Below are 20,092 nucleotides of genomic sequence, written 5' to 3'. Positions count from 1 at the left end.
CATAGTAAGAATATTGGCCATGGAATCATGTCTGAGTTCAAGTCTGGTTCTGACAAATTGCTCAGATACTATCAGTAAGTAATTTAACATTTTGCCTCATTTTTCTCTGTGTAAAATCACCTTCAAAAGATGGAATAATGTGAAAGGGTATCAATATATGTGAATTAATGCACCTTCTATATGGCAAATATCATGTAACCCTTTTTATTAATTACAATAAAAAAGATGGAATAATCATCATGAAGAATTTATAGATTACCAGCTTAGGGCAGGTAAAAGAAATGAAAAATGCATTACAATTAGAATTCATTTTTCTTCTGATTTCCAGATCATAATTCATTCTTCATATTATGAGATCACCTCAAACCCACTCCAGTTTCTGTAGGCACAGATAGGTCTGTCTAATAATACTATAATGTTTCTTCATGGAAGGTTTGTAGGAATGATATGAAGAATGCTAACTGAGTTTATTATCTGCATATAAATAAGATACAACTATTTGGGCCACAGATATTCCTAAGTAGAACTATCACTTAAGACAGGAATTCACTTCTCTTTCATATAATGATTTAGAGGTGGGTCATGCAGGCTGCCACCTGCAACATCTGAATTGTATCTCTGGGTTCATAGCGCCTTCTTAAATTACTATTTTTTTTTCAATGTCTTGCTACTACAGCTCTCATTTTCATCTTCACCAAGTCTACACACTCTGGGATAATGCTCAAGGCCTCCATAAATAGTTTTACTCTAGCGGTGGAATGTGCCCTTTCTCAGTCCTGCATCCTCAGAGGGGAAACTCACCCAGGTTGCTTAAACCACCTAGATCTGTTCTTGTCTCACAGCCTTCCTTAATTTCAGCTGTCTTTTCAAGACCAGTCAAAATTTCGCCTTTCTGGACCATTTTACCTCTTTCTATTTTAAACCTCAGAAACACTTAGTATAGGCTTTTAAAGTACATATTAATTGTATAAAGGTGGGCCAGGAGTTTGGCCTAGTGGTTAAAGTCCCTGCCTAGCATGCACGAAGACCTGGGTTCAATTCCTTGGTACCACATACATAGAAAAAAAAGCCAGAAGTGGTGCTGAGGTTCAAGGGGTAGAGCTCTACCCTTGAGAAAGTCCAAGGACAGTGCTCAGGCCCTGAGCTCAAGCCCAGGACTGGCAAAAAAAAAATTGTATAAAGGTGTTTCATCATGCCCTCTTTCTACATGCATGGATGTACTTGATCATACTTATCTCCTATAGTATGCTTTCTTATCACCACCACCACCAACAACAACCTTTTATTTCTTTAAAATTTTAATGCCTTTCATTACAGTTTTGATTCTTGTTTACCTGTCACTTCTTTGACATTTTTTACTCATGCCCATGCTACATTCCTTGGAGAGCTGTGTAGTCCTCTTAATTGTTGCCAACAGCTCTACCTGAATGAACCTTGTCTCCTAAATGAATTCCCCATTCGTTAAGGACAAGGGTGAGATCTTGAAATTCTCTGCTTTCCTCACACCATCTGGCATACTGCTAAACACATAATAGGTAATCCATTCATAGTTATATTTTAAGAGCTTTATTCATATGGTAGCTGAATGGTTTGGTATGCAAGTGTAAGACTACTGTGCCATCCTCCCATTAATATTTGAAGAAGGATTTCATAGGCATGGTTATTATGAATAGAAAGGAACACAAGGCCAATGGGGGGATTTGGGGTATCAGCTGACTGTACGGCCTTGGAAAACATCAGCTTTACCCGAATTTGCCTGTCAACTGCTCTCTCTTCTTCTTCTCGGCTATTATGTCCCTAACAGGCTGGGGAGTTCCTAGACTGTATCAGGCTCTTTCTCTTACTGCTGCAGGCATCACTTTCATTTTTCTTATTTCCATCATCATAAAAGTAGTTCCTTTCTCCAAAGAACGAGCCTCCCAAGCCATCACTGGTTGAAGACCATCTCCTTTAAGGATGGATCTCTCTGCATGCAAATCTTCAGCAACTGACCCTATAAAACATGAACTAGTGTCATTCATTGTAAGCATAACTATTAAGTCTCTGCTTGTTGACTCATGTTTTTCCATCATCTGTAAGGTCAACCAGGATGTGGTTCTATTTATGGGTGACCTTATATTGTAAGCTCTGAGACTGTGACATGTTATATAATTTTAATATGTTTGGGACAGTTATTGGCTCACAATATCACTTTAAGATAAAGATTGAGTAAGATCTTTTTCTTTTGTGTGTGTGTGTGTATGTGTATGTGTGTGTATGTTTCTATAGTGGAGTTTGAACTTAGGGTTTTATGCTCCTAATTGGCTTTCTTAAGCCCTACTTCTAATTATCAGTGAACTTTATGTCATTATCTCACTTTTGAATGTAGATGGTAATACTTTTGTTATAATGTCACTATAATGATTAAATGAGATAAAGCATATAAAATACCTTGTTACAGTCCTAGTTATTATTTTTGTAGTCATCAACATCTTTTATTTATTTATTTATTTATTTATTTTATTTTTTAGTGTCTGGAGTTACAGTTACATTTGCCAGATAGTAGGTGCATTACTTCGCACACACTGATACCCCTTCTCATGTGTTTGTCCCCATCCCCCTCCTTCCCACCCTCTCCCAATCATCTTGTTTTTCCCCCTTCCCTTTCCTATTTCAAATAAACAAATAAACACATATACAATATACCAGGTAACAAAGTCAGATACAGTAAGAACATGAAATTAACCAAAGGGCAAAAAAAGAAAAGAGAAATAACAGTACATTAAGAACAACAATCACACAAGATAAAGCTCTTGTTTCCATATCCTAGAGATCTTTTCATTTAGTTTCATCCTGTATGACCTTATGTACCTACGTTTTGTGCTACTGTAATATTCTGCTAGGAGAGTCCTAGATGTGTACTAATTATTACAAATGAAAGAAACCATTGAGCCTATGTTCCTTTGGATCTGGCTTACTTCACTTACTGTGATTTTTTTCCAAGTCTTTCCATTTCCTTACAAATGGGGCGATGTCATTCTTTCTGATGGCAGCATAGAATTTCACATCTTCTTGATCCATTCATCTACTGAGGGACATCTGGGTTGGTTCCATATCTTTGCTATGGGTAAATAGAGCTGCAATGAACATCATTGTGCTAGTGGCCTTAGTATGTCTTTGTTTCTGGATGTTTGGGTATATGCCAAGGAGTAGAATTGCTGGGTTATAGGTGAGCTCTATGTTTCATTTTTTGAGGAAAGACAAAACTGCTTTCCATAGTGGTTGAGTGAGTTTCTACTCCCACCAACAGTGTAGTAACATCCTTCCTGGCCACATCCCCTCCAGCATCTGTTGTTATCATCACCATCATTTTTTAAGCCATAAAGTAGCTGGGAGCTGGTGACTCACACCTGTAATCCTTGCTACTCAGGAGGCTGTGATTTGAGAATTGTGATCAGAAATCAGCACAAGGAGGAGAATCTGCATAGCTTTTCTTTCCAGTTAACCAGCAGAGTTGTACCTCAAGTAGCAGAACACTAATCTTGAGCAAAAAAGCTGAGATAGAACTCAGGCCCTGAGTTCAAGCTCTAGGACTGGTACATATGCACACTCACACACACACACACACACACACACACACACACACACACACACACACACACAAAGACATATGGTAGCTGATTGATAAAGTAAGTGAGCTGATAGCTTCTCAGAATATTTATTGAACTGGATTGGATCTGTGACCTACATTCTGAGGTTTCCTGATGTCAGCAGAAACCTGAGCCTTTTAGTACATTCTATTCAAATGCTATTATCCAGACTCATTCCCTTTTGATTCCCCATCTTCCTTTTCCAGGACTGAAAATATCCACAAAACAAGATAACATTTATGCAGAAAGGGAGGGACAGAAGAAGGGTTGCCTCCTCACAGCTTCCTGGTCCTGCTTCAAGCTTCTGAGGGTTTTCATCTTGAGGTGGGCTTTGCAACTTGGCATCCTTCCCCTAAGCTGCTAAAGAGTATTGATTGAAAGAAAGCAATCAATTTGTGTTTGGCTTGTGGGCATGAACAGAGTTACGAGGTCATTGAAATGTTATTTTCAAATGGATGTAAATATTCTAGGCAAAGCTTATAAAGGAAAAAACATTAAATAAAAAATTAGAAATGAGAAGGGGTAACTGTTCAAGAAGTAATTTGGATAGGGAAGGGGGGAAAACCAAGACGGGAGGGGGGGGGAAAGAGAGGGTAATGGGGACCAAGACATGTGAAAGGGTATCAATATATGTGAATCAATGCACCTTCTATCTGGCAAATATCATGTAACCCTTTTATTAATTACAATAAAAAAATAAAAAGAAGTAATGTACCCACTGTCTGATGAATGTAACTGTAACCCGTCTGTATATCACCCCAACAATAAAAGAAAAGTAAACAGAAAAAGAAGTAGAAATTTAGATTGACCAGTGACTTGGTGACGTTTCATTTAATAACCTGCCAGGTGGTGGGTGAATTGAGGAGATCAGAAGGCTGAGAGAGACGAAGGGAATGGTGAAAGGGTGACACTGATCAAGATATATTTGACTCATAAATCACCATGTTGAATTGAAACCCCTTCGTACAACTCCTTAAAGATAATAGAGGGAAAAAAATTTAAATAGCCTGCTGACAACTGAACTGACTCAATGTATAGAGTCTGAGAAATCTTTGGGAAAGAGACACAAAGCTAACAGAAGGAGGAAGTGCGTCTTGAGCTGTCACTCTTCTAATCCCTTCCGCTTTTGCTAAAAGCTCTATAGGAAAGCCCCTATAAATCGAGGTGCAGAGGCCCCAGGCTTTGTATTTGGTCTTGAGGGAAAAGAAAGAAATTGCCTTGGCTTTCCTTCTCCTAAGCAGCTCTGCTTTTTCACTGCCCCCTCCTGGGCTGCTGATGCTCACAGAAACCTGGAAAAACCTGACCATGCTAAGAAAACACTGCAGGGATTTATAAAGCAGACAGATAATGCTGTCCAGTTCAGTAGATACAATCATTTTCTTTCCTAAAACCAGATTACTGTATAGAGAGAAATAGCAATGCTTTATTACTTTGATAGCACTGAACAAAGGGCCACTAGAGTTTAATGCAGAAGAGACAGAAAGATGTTTCTCAGAGGAAGGCTTAAGGTGTTCTCACTCACTTCGTATGAAATCTTATGTCCCTACCACAAGGGTGAAGGATCAGACATGACAGTCCTTGTCTCCTTTTCAGCGTACTAGGGATGGCCTCTTATGAAGTGCCTGGTAACCTTGGGCCCCTTGCCTGAGTGATTTAAGAGAAGAAAGTATGCAAAATAACTGATTAGACAGTGCTAGAAAGTTGCTTAATAGAATTCTGACAGCATTTGTTGTGAGAAAGTTTATTTGCTCTGATAGGGTTATTGGAATTATTTTGTCTAAAAGAGACTAATCCTAAGAAAACAAGGGGAGGTAATATTCAATTCTTATTCAAATTCAGTAATTACAGTATGAATTGAGAGAGAAAGGCTTATATATCTTCCGTGTATCTATGTTCTAATAAAATTTTATTAACAAAATTAGGTATGGACAAATATATAGGTTTACACGTCTTAATCGTATAGTGAACATTCTCTGCATTTTCAATATATGTCATGAAATGTTAAAACAACTGTTATATGGTATTTTGTTTAATCCTGTCAGTTTCATGAGATAGAAATTTGTATTTTGCCCATTTAACAAGTAAAAAATAGGTGGCTCAGGTAATTTGACCTTCCTTGCTCATATTGTTAGTGACAAAGAGACAACTGATTTGATCTCTAGTTTTAAAATCTGAAAGCATAATTTCTCATTTGCTCCTCTACTTACATTGTTTTTCTGGCACTAGAGTTTGAATTCATGGCCTCTCAGCTAGTACTCCACAACTTAAACCACACCTCAGGCTCAGCATTTTTTACTGCTTTGTTGTTGTTGATGGTGGTGGTGGTGGTGCTTCTGGTGTGTATGTTGGTCCTGGGGCTTGAACTCAGCCTGAGCACTGCCCTTGAACTTTGTGCTCAAAGGCAAGTGCTCTACTACACAAGCCATAGCTCCTCTTCCACATTTTTGGTGTTTAAGTAGAGAGAAGAGTCTCACACACTTTCCTGTCTAAGCTGGCTTTGAACTATAATCCTCAGATTTCAGTCTCCTAAGTAGTATAGGATTACAGGTGTAGACACAAAGCAACTTTCTGAAATTTTAATAGTGATTAATGACATTTCAGGAAGGTGAATAGTAACATTTAAATAAATTGCCTTCTAAACTAGACGCTAGTGACTCATGCCTGTAGTCCTGGATACTTAGAAGGATGAGATATGAGGATCATGGTTCCAAATCAGGATTGCAAGAAAGTCTATGGGACTCTTCTCTCTATCACCACAAATCCAGAAGTAGAGCTATGTGGTAGTAGAGCGCTAGCATTGAGCAGAAAAGCTTGGGTCAGCACCCAGGCCCTGGTTCAAGCCCCGCCCCCCCCAAAACTGACAATACATGCACAAGTTTATCTTTTTTTTTTTTTTTTTGGTGGGTCATGAGGCCTGGGCACTGTCCCTGAGCTCTTCAGATCAACAGATCAAGGCTATCTACCTCTCTACCCTTGAGCCAAGCCCCACTTCCCATTTTCTAGAGGTTACCTGGTGATAAGAGTCTCAGGTCCTTTTGTGCCTGGACTGGCTTTGAGCCTTGATCCTCAGATCTCAGCCTCCTGAGTAGCTAGGATTACAGGCACCTCGTCTGGCTACTTGTTTACCTTCTTAAAGACAGTAATTTCCTACACCAGCTTCCTATACCATCACATTGGCATAACAGTCTTAAGGTAGGTTCTCAGTTTTCTTTCCAGTTCCCATCAAATGTTCACATACAACATCTTTACCCTGGTGCATGGGATTGATAAAGAATGTTTCATATTTCACATCCTTCTGTTTCGGTTATCTTCTATCCAACTTCTCCCAGAGAAGTTATACTATACTTGCAATCTAGCCACAGACAGGTCTTCTCTGTGGGCCAGACTGGGAAATACAGCCCACTTATGCAGTGGAGGGAAGACAGAACTGTTCCTCCCATACCTTTTCTTATTTCAGCGCAGAAGACTCAAGAAGCTTTGGTGGATAAGAATTTCTTAGAGGTCGGGAGTTTGGCCTAGTGGTTAAAGTGCTTGCCTAGCATGCAGGAAGACCCAGGTTCGATTCCTCGGTACCACATACATAGAAAAAAAGCTGGAAGTGGTTCTGAGGCTCAAGTGGTAGAGCTCTAGCCTTGAGAAAGTCCAAGGACAGTGCTCAGGCCCTGAGCTCAAGCCCAGGACTGGCAAAAAAAAAAAAAAAGAATTTTTTAGATGCTGTTGCTAAACTTAGAATATTGAGGTGAATATAGGATGAGGCCAGATTGATGGACCTCAAGAGCATGGAAACAAGAGTTTAATTATAAGTGACTGTTGTTCTTAATGTACTATGTTTTTTTCTCTCTTCTCTTGTGTTTCCCTTTGGTTAATGTCATAGTTTTACAGTATCTGATTTTGTTACCTGGTATATTATATATATATGTATATATATATGTTTATTTTAAATAGAATGGGAAAAAAGATTAAGGGAAATGGGGACACAAACATGAGAAAGGGTATCAATGTGTGACAAATGATGAATGTACCTTCTATCTGGCAAATATAACTGTAACCCCTCTATACATTAAAATTATATAAAGAAGATTGAGGTGAATGCAAAGAAAATTTGGAAAGTTAAAAATATCCAGTTTTCTCTGTACTGAGGTAGTAAGGAAGAAAATAGTAGTTAACATGTCCTGGTATTTAGCATGTGCTAAATTAAATCTTCCCTGCTATCAATGCAAAAGCCCCTTCCCACATACTAAAGAAGAGGAAGTCTGGGGTTTGTTTTTATTCATCTATTTGCAGCTTTGCTCTAAATACTATTGTGTGTGGTAATTCCTAGGCAGATGTTACAATGTGGAATTTTTCTGGGCAATTTTAGCTGGTGCTTTTTTTTTGTTTTTGTTTTTGTTTTTTTCAACAGGACTCAATTAAAAGTCTTTGTCTTCAAAAACTGGTTCAGTAACTGAGGCTGAAAAAGAGTCCTGTTTTGAAATCCTCTCCTAGAAAAATGAATACAATCAGAGCAGCTCCTTTATTGACCAGGGTCTGTAGTGAAGCATAACAGATTTAGGCCTCAAGAAGCTCTCTGATATTCTTCCCATCCCTCCCTCCAAAGGTAAGTTGTAACACCAGCTCACAGACTACAAAGATTCCTTGTAAGATTGCAGCAAGAGTCAGTTGTCTGACATACTATGGAGCTTATACAACCCCAGAGCACAGTGTATGTGCTTATGTGTTGGAAAGCAATAGAATATTCCATTCTCTTCCCTGTAAGTTTTTTCTTTATCTCTCATCCCCCAGTTGTAGACTAACCGGAAACATGGTATTTTCTTACAAACTGTTCAAATTTGATAGACAAATAAAATGGATGAGGAAAAAAGCAAGTAAATCAGCTGAATAGCAATGCCACTCCATTATGAATTTCAGTAAGCGGTACTTCTGAATTGTCAATTTTATCAGCCAAATGTAATCTTCCGTGTATGTGGTAGAATAAGTATTGCACTTCTCAGCCAACCTTTGCATCTCCTGGGTCCCCCCCAATTCCCAGAAGAATTGAAGAAGAGGAATCAATAAATCAATTAGTACCTTGTCCAATACCCATTTCAGTGACATCACAGCACCATTTGCTAAAGATCAGAGCTTAGTTACGGAAAAAGACTGAGGCATCTCCATTTTAATGTACCTTTTTGCCTTTGTGAACAGGAATTCAAGTAAGAATAGAGAAATGTCCTTGTAAATAATAACTTTTATGTTGAGCTTATCAAATGTAATGTAATAATTATACAGAGGATGATTAAATTTCATTCATATTTTATGTTTATGGTCCATTATAAAGCTGTTGAGCTGTGTTTTCTGTGCTTCTTCTGTGAGTCTATCCCAAACTCTCTCCCTATCATTGCAAAACCAATTATTAAGAAATTGAGTTTTGTTTTTATTCAAATTTTGTTTGTACTTTCCTCCACCTCTTGTTCTTAAAAAAGGAAGAAAAAAGCACCAGAGTTTAGCACTGAAGAATTGCAAATTCTAAAGCAAAGCAAAGTTACACATTCAAATTAAGCACCAAGTGAGGTCTGGTATTTGGAGAAAAAAAAGTACACAAGTTGAAAGGAAACTAATAATATCAAAGCTCCCGCCTTCTTATTCTGCTTTATTCACTACACATTTCATACATCTAATATTCTTAAAAGAAAAAAATGCCCAGTGGACACACTTCTCTGGGCTGAGGGTCACAAAAGAATTTAGTCTCAGCACATGACTTGGGATTTTCTTGCCTGGACTGTGAGTGTTTGCTTTTTTTTTTTTTTTCAGTTCAAGTTCCCCCCAATAAACAACCCCTCCCCAGGACTGAATGATCTGAAATCCTTTGTTTTCATGGTTCCTTTTGCAGAGCCTTCGACGGCCTGAGATGAGGAGAGCTCCTGCAAGTTGTGGGTTAGCAGGGAGGGATGGGGTGTTATATACAACAGGGGGGACAGGAGTAAGGATGGGACGTGTCTGGCCCCTCAGCACAGGTGGGGTGCAGAGTAGTGGTTCCTATGTCCACGATCTGAGCGAGTCGCTTCCCCCTTCACCTACAATAGTTGTCTAATCACTGGTCCCACCGTAAAAAGGAAAGAAAAATCTTCCAGAAACACTTTTTCCAGTAGGTGCGATCCCAAGGAGAGGGAAATTTCGTGTCCTTCCTGCAGCACAGCCAGCGGGTCTCCTCCAGCCTCTTTTGTACTGAAACCACCGAAAGCAACCTGGAAATAAATCATTTAGGAAATTCCAAGAGAAGGGATCCGATTACCTAAAAAGTGTTAAATAAGGCTGGATCGTGGGTGCGTCCCGATAATAGAGAAGGGGCAAAGGTGATCGCCTCTAATACATTGTAGTTCTCCCCGTCTTCCTCTGCTCGGGGACAAGCCAGGACTAGGAATGGGCTGGACCCCGTTTTGCTTCTCGGCTCCTGGCAGCGCCGACGTCCGCGAAACAGGTGAGGAGACGGCGCGCCCGCCTCCTCCCGGGGAAGGGCTGGCAGCCCGGGGACCGGGGCCGGGACCGAAGCCCGACTGACCGCGCCCAGGACAGGCTCCCCTTGCTGGGAGTGTGGCGCTGCGCCCGTGGCTGGGCCCTGGGTGTCGTCCTCCAGTCTCCCGGCGGCCAGGCCGGCCAGGGCGGGGTGGAAAAGGCTGCCTCGTCGGGCGGAAGCGCTGGGCTGGGGTGAGGATGTAGCTGCGATTAGCTGCAAATAAACATCTGAAGCTCCTGCTCGGTAAATCGAGTGGCGGCCGCCGGCCCCACGGCGGGAGGGGCGACGAGGGCGGTGGGCAAGCTGGAGGAGGTGGGTGCAGGAGCGCGGGGAGGTGTCCCCACCTGAGCCCCCCCCACCCCCGAGTTCCGAGAGGAGTCTTAAGTTACCACCCAGGTGTGGGCTGGTGTGTGGAGAGGTAAGTGGCCGCCCCCGGGACACGGGCCCTAGCCTGGGATCTGCCCCCTGGCTGGCGGATCCCCGCTCCCACTGCCCTCGGAGGCCCGGACTCCCCAGGAAAGAGCGCCTCTGCCCGCCTCACTTCTGCCTTCTCAGGGCCTGACACCGCACTTAGTTCACCGAGATAGTTCACTGGGGCCTTCCAGGTCCAGGGCTGAGGTAAGCAGCCCTGCAACCCAGCCTTGATCTTCCTTGCGTCTCGCCTTCGAGACTCTCCCCCCATTTCTGGGGTCTGAAGCGCGCTCAAAGGCAACCTCGTTTGGAGCCAAAAGAACCAGGGTGCCGTTTTAGTTTTCAAGGATTCGACGGCTGTTTAAGAGCTTCGGGGTGGGGGGGGGAGGGCTGAATCTTGATTCAGAGGTGCGCAGTGGGGAATCTCTGGCTAAACTGCAGCTCTGCGCACAGGTTACTGGAAAGCACTTCCCGCCCAATCCCAGAGTTGACACCAATTCTGCCGAAGTTCGAGCCACCCCCGGGGTGCCCGCCTAAGGGGCTGAGTGAATGGAGACCAGAGTGTTGACGAATATCACCTGCAAAGTTGAGCCCAATCCTTGGGGTCATTTCTGTGGAATAAGGCATTGGAACCTAACAGCCATCCACCTAAAAGAGATGTGCGCGTGGAAGAATGCTAGGAAAGGCAGGGGGGAAGGTTTGATCCACGCGGAGATCCTCGCCCTCGCTGCCTTCCAGGTGGATAGCAGTTCTCCACTGAGGGCTAGACAGAGTGACACAGACACACACACACACACACACAGACACACACACACACACACACACACACACACATCCCAAGTACTGGTTCCTTCCCCCCCCAACTCCAAGCAGAATTCAGCCCAGCCCTGGCTCGCCTCGGGGCTCCAAGTTTCATTTAGAATCTTACCGCCACCCCGCCAGCCAAAGCAGGGCCTAACTTAAAGGCGCAAACCGCAGACCAAGCTCCAAAGAAGGGAGGGAGGGCGGCCGGCGAGGCCAGCGCGGCCAGTTCTTTCCTGGGACTTCTTGGATAGGGTTGTGACCTGTGAGGTGAGACATTGCCACAGCAGCCGGTCTGGTTTGTTTCTCTCCTGGGTCAAGGGCGCCACCAGAGACTGGAAAGACCTCGAGCCACCCACACTCTGTTATCCGTCTGGGTTGAGCCCGAACATGGAGAGCTGGCATTCTCCCAACTCCAAAGCCTTGGTTCCCAGCCCTGGTGGCAGGCCAGGTCTGGAGGGCGCGAGAAGGGCAGGGGGTGGAGAAGGGAGGGTTCCTCTTCCATTTGTTTCCCTCCCTCCCCCCTCCTTCTTCGACTTTTGCAGAATATGCCTGTGATTTGGCAGTTGGGCTGCTTTTAAAATGCACCTCCTTCATTTTGCTTGATGGTGCTGTACAAACTGCCGCCACCACCCCCAGTCAAACACACCTTTTTTCTAACCCTCTACTCCTCCCTCTTTCCCAGAAAATGGTGTAATGGTGTGAACGTGCAAAATGGAGTAATAGGTGTGAAAGACAACTCAGTCGCCGGGGTGTGTGGAGCAGAGTCTCGAGTTAAACGCGTGGGGAAGGGGTTTTGGCAAAATGTTTCAGAAGTTGCTGATCGTGGGTGGCTCGGCAAAGGAGCTCGGGTTGTAGGCAACTAAGACACCAAGCCCCGGGCGCCCGGGGCTGAGTGCTTGGCACTGGTGCAGTGCACTATCCCGGCTCCTGGTCCCGGAGAACGAGGCTCCTAAACTCTCCCAGGGGCCAAAATCAGAGGGGCCACAGTCTGAGAAAGCAAAGGACTCAGACCAGTGATCTCTGTCCTTCAGCCATTCTGTTCCCAACAAGACCACGGCTCAGGCTCACTTCTTTCTCTTGTTCTTTACTAAGATGGTCTGTAACTAGGCAGGTAGCTTGAGGCCCCGAGAGCGTGGTGCGCGATCCCGGGCAGGCTTTCCTAGAGTTAAGAATTGCCCGCGCTAAGGGAGGCAGAGGAGACTCAAAAGGGCATCTGCTTCTTTGGATCCCCCAGGGCTTGATTTTCTGCCTCCCCAACTCTTCACAGCGCGCGGGAGGGGAGATGGGGAAAAGAGCTCGCTGCGGAAGGCTGCCTGGGGTGCTTCTTGGAGCAGGTAATTGGCCCTCAGAATGAAGAAATGGTGACTTTCACTCTGGGACACGGCTACGGGGGGGGGGGGCGGTGAGGGAGGAAGGCGACCTTTCCGGTTAACAAGGCGACCAGCTTCGCTTTGCCTCTGACTGGGGCTCCCAGCCCACCCCCTTGTGTCCTGAATTTAGGGGGTGTTACTTTTCATAAGTGTTTGAGTCCTTTGCTGCCGCAGGCGCGCGAGCGCACGCGGGCCTTTCCTTGGGGGAACAAGGGAAGACAGGCAGATCTGTGGGTTCTTGGAGGCCCACCCCATTAAATCGGGTTCGTGGGGCGGGACCCCCTCCTTGTGGTCTCTTGGGTTCCCTCCTCCCCACCCCTGCAAGCACTTGCCTGAAACTTACCAGATTCCAACCTTAAGGCAGGAAAAAAAGTGTTTCATATACAAACCGATCAGGGTATTTGCAGATAATTGCGAATGTCAAATACTCCAGCGTGATGACAAAGTGCAGAGATTGCCAGGTCCCCAGAGCTTGGCCAAAGGGGAGGGGGCAGCTGAGACGGGGTTCCCTGGCTATCTATTGCCGGCCCAGAGGCGGACCTAGAAGAAACCTTGGGAATGACACCAGTTTTCCACGACATAGAAGTAAGACCGCTGCTCCTTTGGACTTCTGAAGTGTGGGGCTCAATCCACACCAGAGCTTGACTCAGGGAGGCTGTGCTAGGGTGGAAACGGCACTAAACGAGCCTCAATTAAAGAGGACACTTGCCCCGAGTGGGTTGCTGGGCTTCAGTGGGGCACCCAGGCCCCAAAGAAAGTCCCAGCCCAGTGGAGTGGCAGATCTAACCCCAAGTTGTTGCCTCTCACCCGCTCTGACCTGTCTGACCTGTGGAGAGGAGTCCAGGACACTTTGGGTAACAACAACTGCATCCCTCTAGTGCTAGGGTTGATTGTCCACAGAAATAATACATGGACCTTTAAAGCAAAGAGAAAGATTAAACTCAACCCTTCCACACTCCAGTGTTGTCACTGGCTGCAGGAGGGTGAGCTGGAACGAAGTATTTATTTCTCAGCCCACCAAAACCAGCCCTGCCAAGGTCTTGGAAATAGCAAAAGACTCCTAGCAGACACCCCCATCCTGTTCAGAAGGTGCAATCAAAAGGCTTCCAGTGCCTCCAATCCTAAAACAAAAGTGGGAGTACTTTTGTTGGATTGTAAGTCTACTGACAATCTCAGAATGAATTATAGGCCGTCCTACAAGAATTGTGACATCTTGGTGGCTTTCCGAGGACCAGAATCTGAGGGGGTGGCAAAGATATGGTCACTGGCCAAGAATAGGGGTTAAGATTGGATGTAGTTACAGCAGAGGAGTTCCACCCCACACCAGGTTATCCCCTAAGCTGTTAGCATTGTGATCTGTGACCCCAGGGACTGAGGTCGGTCCTGAGCCTACAGGAGCAGAGTTCACAGACCTTGAACCTGACTAACCACTTTTCCTATTTGAAGGCTAGAGAATGCAATAAAGAAACTCCCCCAAACCACAGGTGCAGAGGAAAGGGAAGGATAGACATGTCCACCAGTGGGTGGAAAAGGCTACAGGTAAAAAGTCCAAGAAAACACGCTGGGACATTGGTCTCTGTACTCCAGGTCCCCCCTGCTACTTTACTCTCCTCCCTGAGCCCGGGTCTCCCTTCCTCTGGCTCAAGTCAGAGCATCCTTTAAATTTTGCAAGCTAGTCTTTCTGAGATTCGCAATGCTGATGATTTGGGCTAGGAAAATGCCTTAGCTTCAGCACCTAAAATTTGGGGGTGGGGAGGCTGCTGAATATATAATGTGGGTAAAGATTTGAAACCAGCTCCACCCTGCAGCTTATTCAGTCTGGTGATCAGACCAGACTGAGTAAATGGGGATAAGACCTCAGGAAAATGCTCCCGAAACCAGAAAGCTGGGCCTTGGAGTCTGTCTCCTTAACTACCCACTGCCAGGAGCACTCTGGGAGACCACCCTTTTGTGTCCCTACCAGGAAGGCCTGGACAGGTCAGAAGACCTGACTTGACATTTCATGAGTCCACTAGGATCAGTCACACAGGGAATTCTCCCAGGTCTAGTGTTGATGCTGGTCTAAAAGGACAGCAGAATCTGCCCTCAGTCCAAGCAGGCAGCAGGCCTTTTGTGTCTAAGATTTGATTTTATTTGACTTTCCAAATCAAAGTGCATTGATTGGGGCCCAAAAAGTTCACGGCACATAACTGTCTTAATTAAACCTGCTATAAACAGAGAAAAACAGACAACGTCTTTCTCTTGCACATAGAGCTTGAAGAGATGGCAGACAGTCTGACAGAAAGTCGGGCATAGGGAATATCCAGAAGAAAAGGAAGAAAGAGAAGAAGGATAAAGAGGAGAGAAAGAGAGGGAGAGAGGGGGGAGGAGAGAGGAGGGAGAAGGAGAGGGAAAGGGAGAGTGGGAGAGGAAGAAGAAGAGGACAAGGCAAAGACAGAAAAAGAATAATCCTCAGAAAACAGCAGAACTGAAACCAAAATCCAGGGTTGCAGGGTGACAATGAGGGACAGCCTATGTTCTAGAGCAGAAGGGACTGACTGAAGGAGACCCACCGTGAGAAAGCAGGGAGTCAATAAGATCTCAGGTTGGTTGCAAAAGCAAAGATGTCTATCCCGGAGGCTCAAAGTTAACATACAGCCTCTGTACTTTTCATCTTAATCCTTCCTCTTTCCCAGTTACTTCCTGGGATAACCTTCTTCCTCAACACCACCAGCTTGGGGGACAAAGGGTAGCATTGTGGAGGGAGGGGATTAGAAGCTAGAAGGTGGCACCCACTGAGGGTGATGGGTAGTAATAGAAACCAGGTGGAGAGCAGGCAGAAAGGAAAGTTGGCAGTAAGTAAGTGACCCTCTGGGAAAGCAGAAAATGAGAGATACATACTCACAGCTCAAGGTCTGTTCCAGTAGCTGCTAAGGGAATTATCTAAAGAAGGGGAAGAGCTCTGCTGTCCCAGACTCCGGCATAAGGTAGAGGTTAGGCCAGAATAAGAGCTGGGAAGGATCAGCAAGATGCCTTTTTTTCTGCTGGGATGGGCAAAGGATCGCATGTACGAAAAAAAAAAAATGGCCACCAGAAATAACCTGTCGGAGGAAACCCAGAGTAGACTTTGGGTCTCATAGCCTAAACTCATATGAACTAAAGGAAGTCCACAAATTTCCTAGCTGAAAGTGAGAAGGAAATTTCCCCTCTAGTACGAAAAAAACAGAGGAGTTATGTGTTGGGATGTTCAGCTTTTTCCTTCCCTGTTCACTTGCAAACCTGAATTCCATGTGTTTTTCACTGACTACTTAGCATCTGACCTGAATACTAATGATTCAGAAATATTCTTCATTTCCTTAGGCTGACATTCAAAAACAATCGTTATATTGGAATTAGTAAGGAATTTAAGTTCAGGTAAATTTCAGTATAACAGCTTTTAGTATGTCTTTAAACAAACTACCAAAAAATGGGTTGGTTGGAAGCAAACACGCTTAGCTTGCTTTAAGATTTTAAAGATTTTTTTTTTTACATCTACAAGCAATGCAGACACTAACGAACTGGCTATTTGTAGTTATTGTTCATGAAAGCTTTTGTATATTATATGCTTGGTTTGCAGGCAGAAATATTTCTTTCCTATTAAGAACATGCTTTGAAAAATATTAGCAAATCAAAACAAAAATTAGGAACATACTGTAGTATAGATGTCTTTACTGAAAACAGAGAGCATTTGCGATCCAGGCAACAGAATATAGCACAAGTTAATTAAGATGCAAATTATTAGGAAAACACTGCCTATTTCTTTCTGTCACATCCAATGGGAAACTCTCTTCACCCCCACCCCTTATAGTTGTCTCATGAGACTTGAATTGTTGTCAAGGTGAACAATAGTTCATCTTCCAAACTCTTCACTCCAGAGCCATCATCATTCTCCAAGCAAAGGACTTTTGAAACAAACAACTTTTTCCCATATTCACACTTTTACCCTCACACTCCACAGGAACACATGCACAGTTGCCGAGTTAGAGAGAGAGAGAGAGAGAGAGAGAGAGAGAGAGAGAGAGAGAGAGAGAGAGAGAGAGAGAGAGAGAGAGAGAGAGAGAGAGAGAGAAGAGAATTCGAGCTTAGGTAACCAACAAACCCAATTACTAGGCTTTATTGATACTAAAAGGAAAAGTTCCCCCTCGTAAAATTTCCCTGAGCTTATTAGTTATTTAAATCAGTTTCTAGGCTGGACGGAGCGACGCCCGGAGCACCTTCTCTTGGCTCCAAGAGGTGAGTAGCCAGCGTCGGCGCCCTGACCCTCAATCGCCGGCTAGACACGGGCCCGGAGGAGTGAAGGGAAGAGCGAGCTGAGGTGAGCCTTTGACCAGCGCCTGGCATCCAGAGTAGGTCACTGGCTATCAAACCAGGAACAGCCAATAACGCGGTTATGGGCAAGCAGGCCAAGTGGCCCTGGCGAGATCGAACTCGGGCCAGTGGTCATGTGGTTCTATCTAGGGTGGCAGCGCAGAGACCAGGTTGTGCGAGGGCCGCTCTGGTGTCTAGGCCTGGCCCTGTTGTTGTTGTTGTTATTATTATTATTACTACTACTACTAGTAGTTGTTGTTGTTGTTGTTGTGGGGGTTTATGTAATTAGAGGGGCATCAGGTGAATTTGCAGCTGGCAATCCCACTGTGTGAGTGTGTGTGAGTGTGTATGTGTGTGTGTGTGTGTGTGCATGCGTACACGTGGGGGTGGGTTGGGAGAGAATTGAGTGTATTGGAAATCTGTCCCAGCCTACTCAGTGCCAGTCCTGCAAGCCCGACACCGGGACTCTCAAATCCTGACGTGGCTCCGGGACAACTCCCGGTGATGCCGAGCCTGGTGGGGCTCTGTGCCGCGGGGAAAGCACTCAGTCCCGGGTTGGCCGCCTTAGACTGAAGGTCAGGACGCCATGGACGCAGCGGGGGTCCAAGGGGCTTCATGGAGCCAAGACTCCAGCCCCGAACGTCCGCGTTGTTCCCCGCCAGTGCCGATGAGCTCAGACCGCAGCCTTACACCGACTTCTCGCCACGTTCACGGTCCCAGTAAGTGCCTGGGACCCAGGGTCCCCCGTGGAGAGCTCTTCCCCTTCAGAGCAGTTCGAAACTAGAGTGAGCCCCAAGCTGTATAGCGCGCACTGGAAGCTGTTGGGGGGCTCGGGCGGCTTTGGGCCCAGCTGCCTGAGCTGGGGGCGGGGGGATTGTGGGCCCGGATCTCGAGACCGAGGCGCGCCGGCCTTCCAGCTTGGAGTTTGGGGTGCGGATGGATGGAATGGGGTGTCTCGGCTTGAGCAATCCAGGTGGGCTTTCTTCTTAAGGGTTTTGGGGGGTAAACTGCAGACTCGGACGTCTCGCGCGCGTCCCAGCATTTTTGTGAGTGGTCGGCGTCCCGGCGGATAGCCGGGCCTGCTCCCCGCCTCGGCGCCCACCCCCTGCCCCACCCGCGCCCGTCACGGGTGGGCTCTCGCGGGCGCCGCGGGTTCCGGCCGCAGCCCACGCGGTGGCGCTGTCGGGAGGGAGCCGACGCCTCCACTCCAGGCCGGGACCCGGGCCGAGCGGCCGGGTCTCCAGGGGGGGCGCAGGGGGCCGAGCCCCAGGCTTCCACGCAACCACGTTGGGCCGGGGCCTGGGGCTCCGCCTCGAGCGGAGTGCGGTCGGTCGGGAGCGTGACCCCTTCGCCCGGGCGGCCCCGAGGTGGAGGCGGGTGGGAGCGGCGTCGCGGACTTTATGGCGCCCCCCCCCCACCACCTGAGCGGTGTTTTCCCTCCACCCCTTACCGTCCATTTCCAGACCCAAACTAGACGAACGGCGAGGCCGGGTTGTCACTGCGCGGCGGCGGAAGGAAACCCGCCCTTTAAGCTCTTGGACCCTTAAAAAAAAAAAAAAACAAAGTGACGGAGCCTGCTGGCTGGGGGGGGGGGGAGTTGAATGCCGGGGTAGGGCCCGAATTCCGGTGGCCCGGCGGCGCCGTCCAGGACCTCCCACCTCGAGACCGGGGACCGGACATCCCCCCTCCCCCACTCTCCACAGCTCTGGACTTGGCCTCCCGGACGCCATCCCTCCGGGCAGGGAGAACCCACACCCGACGCCCACCGTCTGCACCTGGGACCCCGTGCGCCCAGCCCCTCGCTGGGGGGCAGTCCCTGAACCGGCCGAGGCGCCTGCCTTTCCACCCTTCGGGGCCCGTGCGCGCTCCCTTCCCCAGGCCTGCAGCTCGCGCCTTTGAGGACTTGGCTTCACAGATCTAGCAGGGACTGGTTGCCCGCCACCCACCCGAAATCAGTGCTCTCCCTCCGGGGGCGCTTCTCCCTGCACCACCGGGGGCGCAGAGGTTGGCAGTTCGGAGGGGGACGTGCGGCGTCCCTGCCTCGGAGACCCGACGGCTCCCTCTGGGCTCCGCCCCGCCCCGAGCTGCAGGAGGAACGGGGGGCGAATGTACTCAGACCTGTGCGTTTTCCCAGGCCGGGACGGCTTGTAGGGGTCGTGGTGCCTACCGGGAAGGCGCGCGGATAACGAATGGAGCGTCCCCGCGCATAGGGAGTCCCCAAGCGCCCCCGGGCTGTCAGGGAAAGGAACCTGAGCCCCCGTCCAGGTCGACCTGCTCATCCAGGCGGTCTCAGGGCCCTGTTGTTCTAGGAGCATTCGATCTAGGCCCTGTGTCCACACAGCGTTGGTTGCTCGCACTCACCACCGACAATCGTTGGCAGAAATTGGCCTGGAGAATGGAGCTCCTTTAGATAGAAATGGCTCCCTCCCGCCCTCCCCCACCCACAGGGCATGTTCTGGGAGGAGAGGCTGGCGGGCTGGGGTTCCTGGAAGCCTTCGAAGGCTCGGCGCGAGGCGGTTTCCACGGAGTTTCCCCTGTACCCTGGCGTGGAGAGAAAAGGCAGCACAGCTTTTCCGTGCTATGGACGGCGAGGGGTGAGGAATGCTTCTCTGCCTAAGGGTCTCGACTTGAAAGCTGGAGAGCCCAGGGTGCAAGCTGGGCCTTCAGAGGCCAGCGTGTCCAGGCCCAGATCTTCTGCGCTCATTTTCTGCGCCCCGCAGCAGCGTGGTGGGGGCCTAGGCTGCTCAGAGCGGGCACTCTGGACACAAGGTTAGCCCGCAGAAACCTCAGTGGCAAGGGGGAGAAAGCAGGCGCTGTGGTTACTTTCCAAGAGAAAGTGGACGAAAGGCCTGACACGAGATAGAAAGAAAAGAGGAGCAAGGAAAAAAGAAAAGATAATGTAAATTCAAGCTCAATGTAGAAAGACCCGTTGATTAAAAACAAATTAAGACAGGAGACCTTTGATTAAATGACATTTAAAAATAGGGATGGAGGGGGAAAAGGGAAAGTCTGAGTACATTCTCCACAAAAATGTCAGTCAGATGTAAACTGGGGAATAA

The sequence above is a fragment of the Megascapheus bottae genome, chromosome 21 (genome assembly GCF_031878675.1).
Source record: "Megascapheus bottae isolate mThoBot1 chromosome 21, mThoBot2.hap1, whole genome shotgun sequence".
Taxonomy (NCBI): Eukaryota; Metazoa; Chordata; class Mammalia; order Rodentia; family Geomyidae; genus Megascapheus; species Megascapheus bottae.
Note: the sequence above shows the minus strand (reverse complement) of the source record.